Below are 14074 nucleotides of genomic sequence, written 5' to 3' on the forward strand. Positions count from 1 at the left end.
ACTGGCCACCTGGCTCCTGGTGCACGCCGTTGGGAATGTGGATTGACACTGGAGGAGCAGGGCAGCGCGGTCTCCTTTGCTCTCCACCCAAAGCTGGGATCCGGAGGTGGGCACCATGGCCAAGGACCCGATTGTGGCGGGTGAGGCGCCAGCAGGCTGCTCACCCGTCTCTCCAGCAGCCGGCCTGGGCCCAATCCCTGTGGTGCACAGTGCGCTGCCGCCCCTTCCGCCTGCTCCACAAGTTCAATGGGGATCTGCTCCCAGCACAGCGCTTCTGTGCTGCAACCTCTGGACAATGGGCGGCAGGCCAAGGGGCTTCGGCCTCGACCTGCACCTCCTCAAGGACCTCTTCAGCAGCCAGGGGAAGCCTGTGCAGCTGCCCCAGCAAGCAGGTGAGGGCCAACAGGAGCAGGAGGAGATGGAGAGGGTCGGTGCCTGGGGATGCCATGGGAAGGGTGGAGGACTAAAGACTCTGTCTGGGCAGCCCAAGATCTTCAACTTTAAATAAATTAACTTTAATTAATTAGCCAGTGCCCCCCAAGAATTTTAAATGCCCCCTGAATTAGAAATTCCTAGCTATAGGCCTGGAAGAGAGAGAGAGAGGCTTAACTAACTGCTGTGAAAGACAGGAACAAAGGGGAGGGCTCAGTTGGAGTAGGAAGAAGAAGAAGAGATTGGATTTATACCCCGTCCTTCACTACCCAAAGGAGTCTCAGAGCGGCTTACAAACTCCTTTCCCTTCCCCTCCCCACAACGGACACCCTGTGAGGTAGGTGAGGCTGAGAGAACTCTGACACAAACTGCTCTTTTTCAAGGACAGTTGTGCCAGAGCTTGTGACTGACCCAAGGTCATCCAGCAGTGCAAGTGGAGGAGTGGGGAATCACACTTAACCACTACACCAAACTGGCTCTCCAAAGCCAGTCTCCAAAGAGCCAATCAGGAGACAGGAAGGACATAATTTGAAATCGTGGGAAGTCCCTAATTTAGCTATGCTAACTAGCAGTACTTCAGCTTTCCCCTATAGGCTGTTCTTCTTCAAGTCGGTGCACTATAGACCTTGTATGTTCCAACAAAAAAGGTATCTCAAAAATATTTCTCAAATAAGGACAGTGGTTTACCAGAGATATGTGCGAGAAAACTCACAACCAGAGATATGTGCGAGAAAACTCACAATGTCCTTGCTAAACAGGAAAAGCTGACGCATCTGAGGTGACCCCCAAGGAACGCTTTTGGAAACTTCTACTGTGGGATGGAAACATGCCACAAGTGAGCAGGTGGGCTACTAAAATGTAATACGTTTAGTAAACTTATGACGGGGGATAAGCATTTTTTTTTAAAAAAAATATTATTTCAATACAGTGAAGTTAGAGCCTAGAGTCCACATTTTGGCTTAGATTGTTGCATTGCTTGCATCACCTCACATTCCAGCTCTGAAAGGGGGGATGATTGGAACGCATCAAAATATACTGGAAGACAAAAAGAATGTCTCCTGAAGCCAGTTCTTGGTGTGGCTGAGCTATTGCACCCAGTGTTCCTGAAGAGATAATGATAGGGCTAAAGTGGATGGGAGACACAGGGATCAAATGAGGAGGGCAGAAATCCCTGGCAAGGGGGAAAAAAAGTAGGGTGGTAATTACGCTTGATTTCAGTTCCTAGAATATCTAAGTGTCAACTTTTTAACATCGCAACAATAAGTGTTTCAGTTACAAAACCACCCCGTAGTGCTGATTTATTACAGCCCCTTGGGAGGATAAAGCCACAGGCATTCTTCCTTAATTTTTGGCTCCTGTTGCAATGTAGAACATTTTAAGCACATCTGTAGCCTTTCCTCCTTTTGTACCACTGAGCTAAGTTCAGGGACTCTCTTCCAAAAAGGCTTAGAGGCAAAGTTTTCTTTTAATAGATCATTTTTAAATAATTTCAGAAGTATATATTTATAGGAACTAAGACTTTTTAAAAACGACTTCTATTATTAAACACGCGAGTACAAAGCTTGCAGCAAAATTTTTCTTTGGCTCTGAGTCCCAAAATATTCCAATTTTATGAGAGCTTCCTGTACAGGACAAGAATTCAACTGCAACTTTCTGTACCCCTCCAACTGAGCTCTGCAAAATAAAAATGTCACATAACAGAACATATTAAAGCAGAGGTGTCGAACTCATTTGCTATGAGGGCCGGATCTGATATAAATGTCACTTTGTTGGGCCAGGCCATGTGTGCCATAAAACGTAACGCTGGGTACCGAAGATACAAACTTTATAAAGGACAGCAACTGGTAAGATCTGAGTTGGTGTGTCCTCACTGCAAGGCCCCATGAGCGGGGAGGGGGGTGCAGAGGAAAGTCTACATGGGTGGACTGGAGACCCAGCAGGGCAGTGATGGACAGACGCTCCCGTGCCCCAACAGAAGATCATCTGCACACACACACACACACACACACACACACACACGTGCAAATGTTGATCCCTGAGGCCATCCAAGACAGCATCCCTGGAGCTGCATGCCAAGTGGAGAGATATTAACGTAGCTGCAGTGGCTCCCAACTTACCAGTGAGGTTGCCCCTGAAGTTGAAGGGATTCTACTTGACTGCTGCAGACTCCACAATTGCAGCAGCTCTGCCCACCCACCCCTGAGCAGCCTCCTGTTCCCTCCCTTGCACCAGTTGCTCGCAGGCCGCCTAACATCCCTGGACAGGTTGGTTCTGGCCCCCAAGCCTTATGTTTGACACTCCTGTATTAAAGCATGTTGAAACAAAAGCTTGGTGGAAAGGTCGAAATGCAGATGCTTTTGGAATGCTGCTAGGATTACCAGATCTAGGTTGAGGGATTCCTAAAGAGGGGAAAACAGAGCTGGGGAGACCTCAGCAGGGTATTATGACATAGAGTCCACCTTCCAAAGCAGCCATTTTCTCCAGGGAAACTGATCTCTGTAGCCTGGAGATCAGTTGTAATTCTGAGAGATCTCCAGGCCCCACCTGGAGGTTGGCACTCCTAGGCACAGTGCCTAGAAAAGAATATTGCAAGAGCAGTGAGCTTTGGTGGGTTGGTGAATGGAGCAGGCAAGGGAGAGCTCCTAGTAAGCAAATAATGGATAATGCTATCCATTAAGGCTGCTTCAAGTTCTGCTACTTGGAGTGCTGCTTGAATATTTATGGACTGCCTTAGCTGCGTCACTCACAATTCAAGAAAGGTCAATAGTTTCAAAATGTGAGAATGATTGCCCTTTGGGAATGAAGCGTTCTGCTGCAGAAGACATAAAATTTTCCCAGATTTGCATCAGCCAGACTTTTTTTTGCATATTAACAGCCTATTCCTCCAGCACTTACAGAGTCTTCTAGCATTCAGTGGCCTGTTGTATTCAGTTGACTTCACCAATGCCCAGCCATAATAGATAATTGTGTCACTCGTGTGGCTTGATGTCCATTCACTACTAGAAGGAAAAAAGTCTGAATGAATCCTGAGACTCCAAGCTGTGCCTCCAATCTCTAGGTGACCGTTTTACAACTGCAATTTCCTTCTCACTAAAATCCAGTATTTATTTTATTTAAAGGCTTGGCTGTAAAAATTTCATCTACTGCAAGAAGGATTCTTTTTTTTTTTTTTTTTGCTTTTGTAACAGGATTGCCAACAAGCTGGAAATAAAATTATACTGGTATAGGTTTGTCCCATGAATGGATGGATGGTTCAATTAATTAATGAACAGGGTTTTTAGCCTGCCTTTCTCTGAAACAAGACTCAAGGCGGGTGTAACAGACTTTCTGTGCAATCCTAAGTATATATAAAAGGTAAAGGTTTCCCTTGCTTGAAAGCCAGTCAAATCTGACTCTAGGGTGCGGTGCTCATCTCCATTTCCAAGCCAAAGAGCCAGTGCTGTCCAAAGACGTTTCTATGGTCATGTGGCTGGCCTGACTAGATGCTGAGCAGCACGGAATGCTGTTACCTTCCCACCGTAGTGGTACCTATTTATCTACTTGCAATTTCTTGCTTTTGAACTACTAGGTTGGCAGTAGCTGGGAACAAAGACAGGAGCTCACTTTGTCATGTGGCACTCGAGTCTCGAACTGCTGAATTACCGACCTTCTGGTCTGCAGTTCAGCATCTTGTTCCCTAGTTCCCTAGTAAGTGTGCTTAAGATGATCTTTTGACATGCAGAAATCAAAGATAATTTCTTGGTGTCATGGTCAAGAGCAGCAGGCTCTAATCTGGAAAACCCGGTTTGATTCCCCACTCCTCCACATGAAGCCTGCTGGGTGACCTTGGGCCGGTCACCATTCTCTCAGAACTCTCTCAGCCCCACCTCCCTCACAAGGTGGCTGTTGTGGGGAGAGGAAGGGATTGTAAGCTGCTTTGAGACTCCTGAAGGTAGAATTGATTAATTAATTATCATATGACATTGTGGCTGCAGTCACACACACTAAATAATCCACTTTCAATCCGCTTTCAGTGCACTTCCCAACTGGATTTTACTGTGCGAACTGGCAAAATCCACTTTGAAAGTGCACTGAAAGTGGACTGAAAATAGATTATTTAGTATGTGTGACCACAGCCTGTGTGTAGTATAACCAAGAGAACCTAAGATTGTCTGGCAGGCTGAAGGTTTAGCTCTTCTAGTGTTAGGCACCACTAGGAGGCAAGCTAGATTTATTTTTAGGGCTGAGAGAGCTCTGAAAGAGCTGTGGCTGACCCAAGGTCTCCCAGCTGGCTTCATGTGGAGGAGTGCGGGATTGAACCCGGTTCTCCAGATTAAAGTGGTGTATAAGAATTTATTCTTCTTTCCACAACAGAGCTTCATATTATCACCAGCGGATTACTGCAGGGCTGATTTCGCACTAGAGCTGCCTCGATGTTGCGCCTCCGTTTGCCCCGATACTATTGGTCAGTTTCGCACCCGAAGCTGCGGGGCTGAATTTTGAATCAACACGGCCTCGCCCGATTGCCCCCGCAGTTTTGTGATCCTGTTTTTTGAGGATCACGAAACTGCGGAGGAAATCGGGCGAAGCCGCGGGTCAAATGCAGCCCCGCGGCTTTGGGTGTCAAATTGACGAATAGTGTCAGGGCAAACGGTGGCGCAACATCGAGACAGATCTAGTGCGAAATCAGCTCAGGTGTCAGAATCGGACCCATGATGGTTTGGGGTCAATCTGGATACTCACTGGTGTTCTGATGTACATAGTTTGATGCCCTGTCTGCTTGCATATATTCCCCAAAGCTTTATCTTTGTATTCTCACACTGGCTTCTTGTTCCCAAGCTGATATGACACCTGCTAGCCATGAATCAACTATACTGTAACGTCCTCCTCTGACATTCCCAGGATGGGGAGTAGTTGAAACAGGCTTGAATGTCTATTGTAGATAGTGCGCTGAGTACACTGTAATGAGAGCCTCTTCCACAATGGCCAAGGGATTGTTCGCTTCTCATGATATCTGTTGGCCAGGCAGGAAGTATATTTGATAAACATTCTCACAGTATTAAGAGTGCCGTATTAACCTGTCTCTGTCACATGTAACCATGACGTATGAATGTAGGCTGCACCAAAGTTCTCCTAAGAGCTAACCTTGTATTATCTGCCATTACTGTCAAAGCCTTTGATTCACCTGCAACTTTCCTGATTGCTAATAAAATCCATAAACGGACTTATCGCGTCTAAGAGTTACTGAAGAGTCTCACAGCAGGTCAGAATGCTGTTAAAGGGACTGCCACAGGTTCAAAAACTGGCACACATTTAAAATATAATTTTTCAAAGAGCCATTGTGCTGTAGTGGTTAGACTAGGGTCTAGGAGATTCAGGTTCAAATCCCCACTCTGTCATGAAGGCTCGTGGGTGACCTTGGGCTAACCATACACTCTCAGCCTAGCTTACCTCACAAGGTTGTTGTTGTTGTTCAGTCGCACAGTCGAGTCCGACTCTTTGCAACCCCATGGACCAGCTCCCGCCAGGCCTTCCTGTCTTCCACCGTCCTCTGAAGTTGGCTCAATTTCATGTCCTTTGCATCTATGACACTGTCTAACCATCTCATCCTTTGCCGTCCCCGTCTTCTTTGACCTTCAATCTTTCCCAGCATCAGGGTCTTCTCCAGTGAGTGCTCCCTTCTCATTTGGTGGCCAAAGTATTTGAGCTTCAGTTTCATTATCTGGCCTTCCAGGGAACAGTCAGGGTTGATTTCTTTGAGGATTGACTGATTTGTTCTTCTTGCAGTCCAAGGGACTCTCAAGAGTCTCCTCCAGCACCATAGTTCAAAAGAATCTATTCTTCGGCGCTCGGCCTTCCTTATAGTCCAACTCTCACAGCCATACATGACTACTGGGAATACCATTGCTTTGACCATGCGGACTTTTGTTGGCAGGGTGATGTCTCTACTTTTTATCATGCTGTTTAGGTTCGCCATCACTTTCCTCCCAAGGAGCAGGCGTCTTTTAATTTCATGGCTGCTGTCACAGTCTGCGGTGATCTGGGATCCCAGGAACGTGAAGTCTGTCACTACTTCCACGACTTCCCCTTCTATTTGCCAAGGAGTGATGGGGCCGGATGCCATGATCTTAGTTTTTTTGATGTTGAGCTTCAAGCCCACTTTTGCGCTCTCCTCTTTTACCCTGAGCAAGAGGCTCTTGAGGTCCTCTTCACTTTCTGCCATCAGAGTGGTATCGTCTGCATATCTGAGGTTGTTGATCTTTTCCCCAGCAATCTTAATTCCCGCTTGTGATTCATCCAGGCCAGCATTTCGCATGATGTACTCTGCATATATATTAAATAAGCAAGGTGACAGTATGTGATCCACATAGTCAAAGGCTTTAGCATAGTTAATGAAGCAGAAGTAGATGTTTTTCTGGTACTCTTTTGCTTTCTCCATAATCCAGCGAATGTTGGCAATTTGATCTCTCGTTCCTCTACCTCTTCGAAACCCAGCTTGTACTTCTGGCAGTTCTCTATACACATACTGTTGAAGCCTAGCTTGTAGGATCTTGAGCATGACCTTGCTAGCATGTGATATGAGTGCAATTGTGCGATAGTTTGAACATTCCTTGGCATTGCCCTTCTTTGGGATTGGAATGTATACTGACCTTTTCCAATCCTGTGGCCACTGTTGCGTTTTCCAAATTTGCTGGCAAATTGAGTGCAGCACTTTAACAGCATCATCTTCTAAGACTTTGAATAGCTCAGCTGGAATACCATCACCTCCACTAGCTTTGTTGTTAGTAATGCTTTCTAAGGCCCATTTAACTTCACATTCCAGGATGTCTGGCTCGAGGTCAGTGGTAGTCAGGATAAAATAGATTAATGAGAACAATGTTGTAAACCACTCTAGATTCCCATTTAGGGGGAAAAGCAGGACATAAAAACCTAAATGAATAAATAACCATAATTTCAAACATTAGGCATCAAGCCAATATCAGCCTTCCTTGCTAGGTGGATCAGCCATACTTGCAGGTGAGACTCCAAAGAAATTCATGGCGACTCATTCATAATCAATATCTTGTGTGTACTTTAGTATACTGTAAATTGTTATCATGAGAAAGGTAGAAATTTGATTAAAAAGAGCTGTTTTTTGAGTTCAGAAAGTTTTACGTATTTATAATGGATTCCGTGAATAAATAATAACTCCCTAAAGATATCCCATTATCCACTCATTATAAAGACTGCCAGGCTCGCATTCATAGGAGCTAAAAACAGGATTGTTGTTGTTTTTTGTCCCCCAGGATCACTTAAGCATGATTAAAGAACTTTAAAAACTCCACCATGGAAAATCCACTATGGGGTGGGCAGAGTGATGCAGGTCCTGTGGGTGGAATCTGGAGCAGTTTGGAAGGGCAGGGTACCAGCTGCCACTAATTCTTTTAACCAGAAATTTTCTTACTCTAAAAAAGAAGCTCTTGTTCTTTAAATAGAAATGTCACAAACACAGGCAAGGCCTTTATGAAGGGTTTAGCTCTACATGAAAAGAAGCAATGTAACAAATGGAGAGTTAATCTGATTAACTCGATTAAACACCTAGGAAATGAATACACCATTTCTTTCAATGTAGAACTTAGCCATTACAAATGTATAGAAAACAATTTCGAGATGATAAAAAACAACAACCTAGAAATGTCAAGTTGTTGCACTAATCATATATCTAGTGCCTAATGAAGCCCAAATGCGGACTGCAAAATCCACAGGATAAGGCCACATACAGACAGTTTTGCAGACCTGGAGGACTGTGTCCTATGGGACAAAATGAATCAGTTGAACTATGGAACACAGCTAAAGTCATTTCTCACCCCAGACAACTACAGACAGTTTTGCAGACCTGGAGGACTATGGGACAAAATGAATCAGTTCAACTATGGAACACAGCTAAAGTCACTTCTCACCCCAGACAGCATGTCTGATGTAGGTACACAGCTATACTTGTGGGCTGTTTTGAGGTGGGGCAAAACTTCAAAACATGTCTCATTTTATTAACCTCACAGCGAACCGGTAGATAGACAGCAATTTGCTCAGGAATCATCCAATAAACCACATAATTAATGCGGGATTTGAACCTGTGTATCTGTACATCCAAATTCATTTACCAGTTGACTTGTCAACTAAAACTTCAGAATGGATGCTGCAGTTCTTTTTAAAAAGAGTTTAGTCATCTTTGGAAAGTTTCAGGGTTCAACGTTATACACGACTAACCACCCAGGGGTATAAAACACAAATTTCATGCCTTGAAGAGCGACAGCGCCCATGAAAGATGTTGTCTTTTTCATCGAATTTTACCCATTCTCAAGGCTGAATTGTCACAATCTGCCAACCAGTGAAGCTTAATTTTCCATTAGCAAAGTTCTTGTTAAGGACATAAAATGATAATGAAGTGAAGACAACTGTTCTTTGTCTCCCTTTCAAATCAATAGCTCTTCTAATGAGGTTCTGGCACTAATTAAAATTGGGATTTTTTTTAAACTTCTGACTTCAGGAGGTAGAATAGATTAATGTACTGACAGAATATCTTCAGAGGGTTTTACTGCATGAGTTAGTCAAAACCATCAAGCTATAAGAGCGTTGGTTTTGGAATCTGCATCCAAAATGTACAATTTTATAAGGATTTTAAAAAACACCCCCCCCCCAAAAAAAAAAACCCTACGGACAGAAACTTTAAATTCTTTTCACAGAGAACCTCATAAAATAAAAAAATCTAAATTCCAGAGGGCTAGTTGTGTGGGTCTGTTACAGCCCCACTGCTGGACCTCTTGATGGCACCTGGTATTTTTGGCCACTGCGTGACAGAGTATTGGATTGGACGGGCCATTGGCCTGATCCAGCATTGGCTTCTCTTATGTTCTCATGTTCTTAGTGGTGAAATCAATCACAGGGTGGTATAAGCTTTATTGAGAGGGGGGAAAGAGAAAATCCTCAGATGGTACATGATCCAGCATCACTCTTCCTCAGAGACAGGGCTTTTTCAGTGATGGTGTCCTGCCTGAGGGCTTCACTTCTAGATTTAGTTCCTGGAAAAACCAGTTGGTCAGTAATTCATTAAGAATCTGCTAACTTTCCCATATGGACAAATGTCATGAGAACACTGCCCAATAAACTGGCCCAAATATTAAGCTTCTCATCAGAGCACCTGTCAAATGTGCCCTCACACCTACTGAAGAAAGGCAGATAACTACTGGGGGAGACAGAACCCTTTTCTGTGGCAGCAAAGCAACATCTTCTTTGTGGACTACACTGTCTGCCTCTACCTGGCACATTCCTGATTTAATTTTAGATCCCAGAGAGAAGTATTCTTGTTCCCTCTGGTTCGGCGCAAAGACGCGCCGGCGATCCCACGCCTGGCTTGCGGCGCGTCGTCGGGATGAACCACCTCGGATAGATGGTTCACTTTGACGCGCCGCAGCCAGGGGAAGGGCCAGATTGGAGACGGGAGCGAAACGCCAGCCAGATGTTGGCGTGGGATCGTGCCCGTTTGCTCCGTCTTCAATCTGGCCCACTCCCGGGCCAAAACGCCTCGTATGAATGGGGCCCTGGATTACCTACTGTAACTAGATGGTGTTGGATGCTGGACGCATGTCTAGCCTCCATGCTGCAAGACGGAGATCTTCTTTGTGTGCGTGCGAGAGAGAAGAGAATGTGAGAGAGGAAGCAGAGGAAATTGCCCCTAAGAGTAGCATTCTACTTTAAAGCAAAGGATCAGATAGCAGGAAGGAAAGGATGCTCTGTGAGTCCTGACCTCTCCATCTGTCTTAACTCTTTGGTGCCATCTTCTCAAGACTGAGTCAGGAGACAGCGCCAAGTCCTCCACTTCTAACATGCAGTACCTTTACTGGTTCTTTTAATGTTTTTCCCTTTCATTTTACTGCTGCTGAATTTAATCTCTGTCTTATTCATAATAGTTGTTTTCATCTGCTGCTATTTTGAATTTTTAATTTTTGAATTGCTGCTATTTAGTGATTCTAATGTTGCTTATCACTGGTTCTATTGATTGTGATTTGTTTTTTTCCCTTTGTGAACTGCCTTGAGAATATTATGGTTGTGAGGTGGTGTAACAATGAAATAAATTAAATCAACTATTTGAGTTTGCTGAAAAAACTACTGATCACTGATGACAAGCTCTTGGGAGGGGGGTAACTTGAAATGGCAAGTTTCAGAGCCAGTTTGGTGTAGAGAGCCAGTTTGGTGTAGTGGTTAAGTGTGTGGACTCTAATCTGGGAGAACCAGGTTTGATTCCCCACTCCTCCACTTGCAGCTATTGGATGACTTTGCGCAAGCTATAGTTCTGTCAGAGCTGTTCTCTCACGAGCAGTTCTTGAAAGAGCTCTCTCAGCCCTACTTACCTCACAGGGTGTCTATTGTGGGGAGGGGGAGGGAAAGGAGATTGTAAGCCACTCTGAGGCTCAGAGTGAAGGGCGGAGTATAAATCCAAGCTCCTCCTCCTCCTTCTAAGTAAAACGGTTGAATGGGAAAATTGATATACTTCTCCCAAGTATATTGTCTTGATTTGTCCTGCACTGCGTCTTCCATCCCTTATTGCTTCCTTACTTCTCTTTGCAGAGATGTGATAGAAATGCATATAGAGTACAAAGGAACAAAAAAAAGGGACAATTACCACAATGAACTAGAATACAAAACACAATCAACTGCAATAGACAGGGTCTGTTGCAATCATTCCGTAAGACCTTGAGAAAAACCATCAGGGAGTGGAGTTCCAGCAAATATTCCGAAGTTATTTTTGGTGAGTGAAATGAGGCCTAGGAAGAAGGAATTAAAACCTTGAGGAGGATAAAGGGGATAGAAGCTAGGAAAGAGATCTGAAAATCAGGATCGGAGCAACAGATTAAGCTGGTTTATACAGAGTCAGATAATTGTTTCATCAAAATGGCTGAGGACAGCAGCGGGTTTTTAAACATCACACGGTTGAGGACCTATCCTGTCATTTGAGTGATTTCACCATGTATCTTCTCCCAAAATTGCTTAGCTTGTGGTCATTGCCAAAGCATATATTTCCCCCCGCTTTTATTGACCCATATTTCCAACATACATGCTTATTAGTATGGTCGTTTTAATTTAATCTGTTGAGTCAAATACCACTGACATTTTGACTCATAAAAACCCTTCCATGGCTGAAGTAGCAGTTGCCGAGAAAACTATCAACCATTCCTTCCCAGAAATTGTATTATCTACTATATTTTCCCATTTCCTAAAAGTGCTACAATTTACTGCTAAAGAGTCATGCAATAAACATGAATAAATTACAGATAACAAAACATTAGTCCTCTGTAAACATTAATATCTCAGATGTTGTATATTTGGTGCGCATTTGATGTACTCCTTTTTTGACTGACAAAATTACAGATTTGAAGATATGGAAACCGTGTCGCTTCAGCATTTTTTGGTGAGTATAATTTCCATATATGAGAAACAATCTCTTTTAAAGATAACATCTACCTCATGGTCCATTTCTTTCAGCATTTTTCTTCATCCAGGCTGACATCATGAGTCAGAAAAATGCTGGAAGAAAAATACTGAACGTATAAGAAGGTAGTGAAGAGAAGCATTGGTGGGGACAAGGCTTAGCACCCTTCAACTGAATGCTTCATTCTTGTCTGAATATATATACTTTCCCGCCTCCAATCCTGATGGAAATGAACGGAGGATCTCCATAAGGAAAAACTCACATTTTACAAAGCGGGTTGAGGGTTTGGGTGGTATCTCTGCTTGGCTGCTCCCTCTTCAGTAAGTCTCTGCTTTCCCAGGACAGAGATGGCCCAACATTCCTGCTAAACATAGTGCCATATGATATCTTTTTTTCTACGTTGCAGTCAGTGTTCCCTCTAAGCTGAGTTAGTGTGAGTTAGCTCACATTTTTTTAGCTTCTAGCTCATACATTTCTGTCTTAGCTCAGGAAGGACGGCTCCAGAGAAAACTAATTTATGCAGTAGCCAAATCACTCGCTCACAACTCTAATGCCAGTAGCTCACAAATTTTTGCTCACAAGACTCCACAGCTTAGAGGGAGCATTGTTTACAGTGCAGACTCATGCTGCCTACTTTCTCAGGTTGCCAAAGACCTTCCTGTGTCCACTAGCCTTACTATGTTTTCCACCACAGCAGGCAACTTCCTGCCCCTACTACTGCAGCAGGAGAAAAGGGGAAGGGAATGAGTCATGGACATGACACGGCAACAGCACTTCTGGTCGCTGTATCTGTGGCACTCTAGGAATTTCCCCAATCTCTGTGGTCTTTACTGCTCCATCCCCAAAGGTACCCCAGTCTCTGCGGTCTTTATTGCTCCACCCCAAACGTTTCTGGGGGAGGGCAACCAGTTCTACTACCCATGCTACAATTGCAATCCTAAACAGAGTTACACCTAAATCCAGTGGGTTTAGAAGGGGTAACTCTTAGAATTGCACTGCATATTGTTCCCTGAAAGGCCAGATACTGAAGCTCAAGCTCAAATACTTTGGCCACCAAATGAGAAGGGAGCACTCACTGGAGAAGACCCTGATGCTGGGAAAGACTGAAGGTCAAAGAAGAAGGGGATGGGAAAGGATGAGATGGTTAGACAGTGTTATCGATGCAACAAACATTAAATTAAGCAGACTCCGGAGCATGATGGAAGACAGGAGGGCCTGGCGTGATGTGGTCCATGGGGTCACAAAGAATCGGACTCGACTGTGCGATTGAACAACAACAATAAATTGTCTCTAAAATGGGGGTGCTTTCTACTATTTGTATGAGATTTAGTGGAGAGTAGGACCTCTTGAGGAGCTGCAGTGGCTCAGTGGCTAAGACGCTGAACTGCAGGCTGGAAGGTCGGTAGTTCAGCAGTTTGAGACCCGAGTGTCGCATGACGGAGTGAGCTCCTGTCTCTGGTTCCAGCTCCTGCCAACCTAGCCATTCAAAAGCAAGGAATTGCAAGCAGATAAATAGGTACCGCCTCGGTGGGAAGGTAACAGCACTCCCTGCACCTCAGCATTTAGTCATGCTGGCCACATGACCATGGAAACATCTTTGGACAGCGCTGGCTCTTCGGCTTGGAAATGGAGATGAGCACCACAATCCTAGAGTTGGATTCGACTGGCTTTCGAGCAAGGGAAACCTTTACCTTTACCTAGAACCTCTTGAATTTCATCTTTGTTGGAAATGGTGGGAAATTACAACAGGAAATGCATTTCCCATTGAAAGCAATGGAACTAAACATGAACAAAAGTGTATAGTTTTAATAACTATACTATAATAAAACTATAATAAAAAATGTAAATAAACCAAAAACCTTATTTTGTGTGTGTGTATGCATGCACAACCCTACATTACTGCAGACTAGTAAATTGTTTTTCATTTCAGGTGCAAGGTGATGAGAAGAATAAATAGAAATATGAGAATATGGTCAGATGTGTTTTCCTTTATCTTTGGCAAAATAATTATCTTGATCAAGGTTTCCGTGGTTGGTCTGTACCCATTCCTTCTTCTGGGAGGAAACTGTAAAGAAGTAAATAGACTCCACTGGCCAGGAGCATATGGCTAATGAAGGACTTAGCTTCCATATGTGCGAAAAAGACCACCTTTAGATGGCATCTGTGAAAACATTTTGTAGAGAAAGGGGTTCAGCA

Source organism: Gekko japonicus, unplaced genomic scaffold, assembly GCF_001447785.1.
Source record: "Gekko japonicus isolate JY-2015 unplaced genomic scaffold, Gekko_japonicus_V1.1 scaffold3109, whole genome shotgun sequence".
Taxonomy (NCBI): Eukaryota; Metazoa; Chordata; class Lepidosauria; order Squamata; family Gekkonidae; genus Gekko; species Gekko japonicus.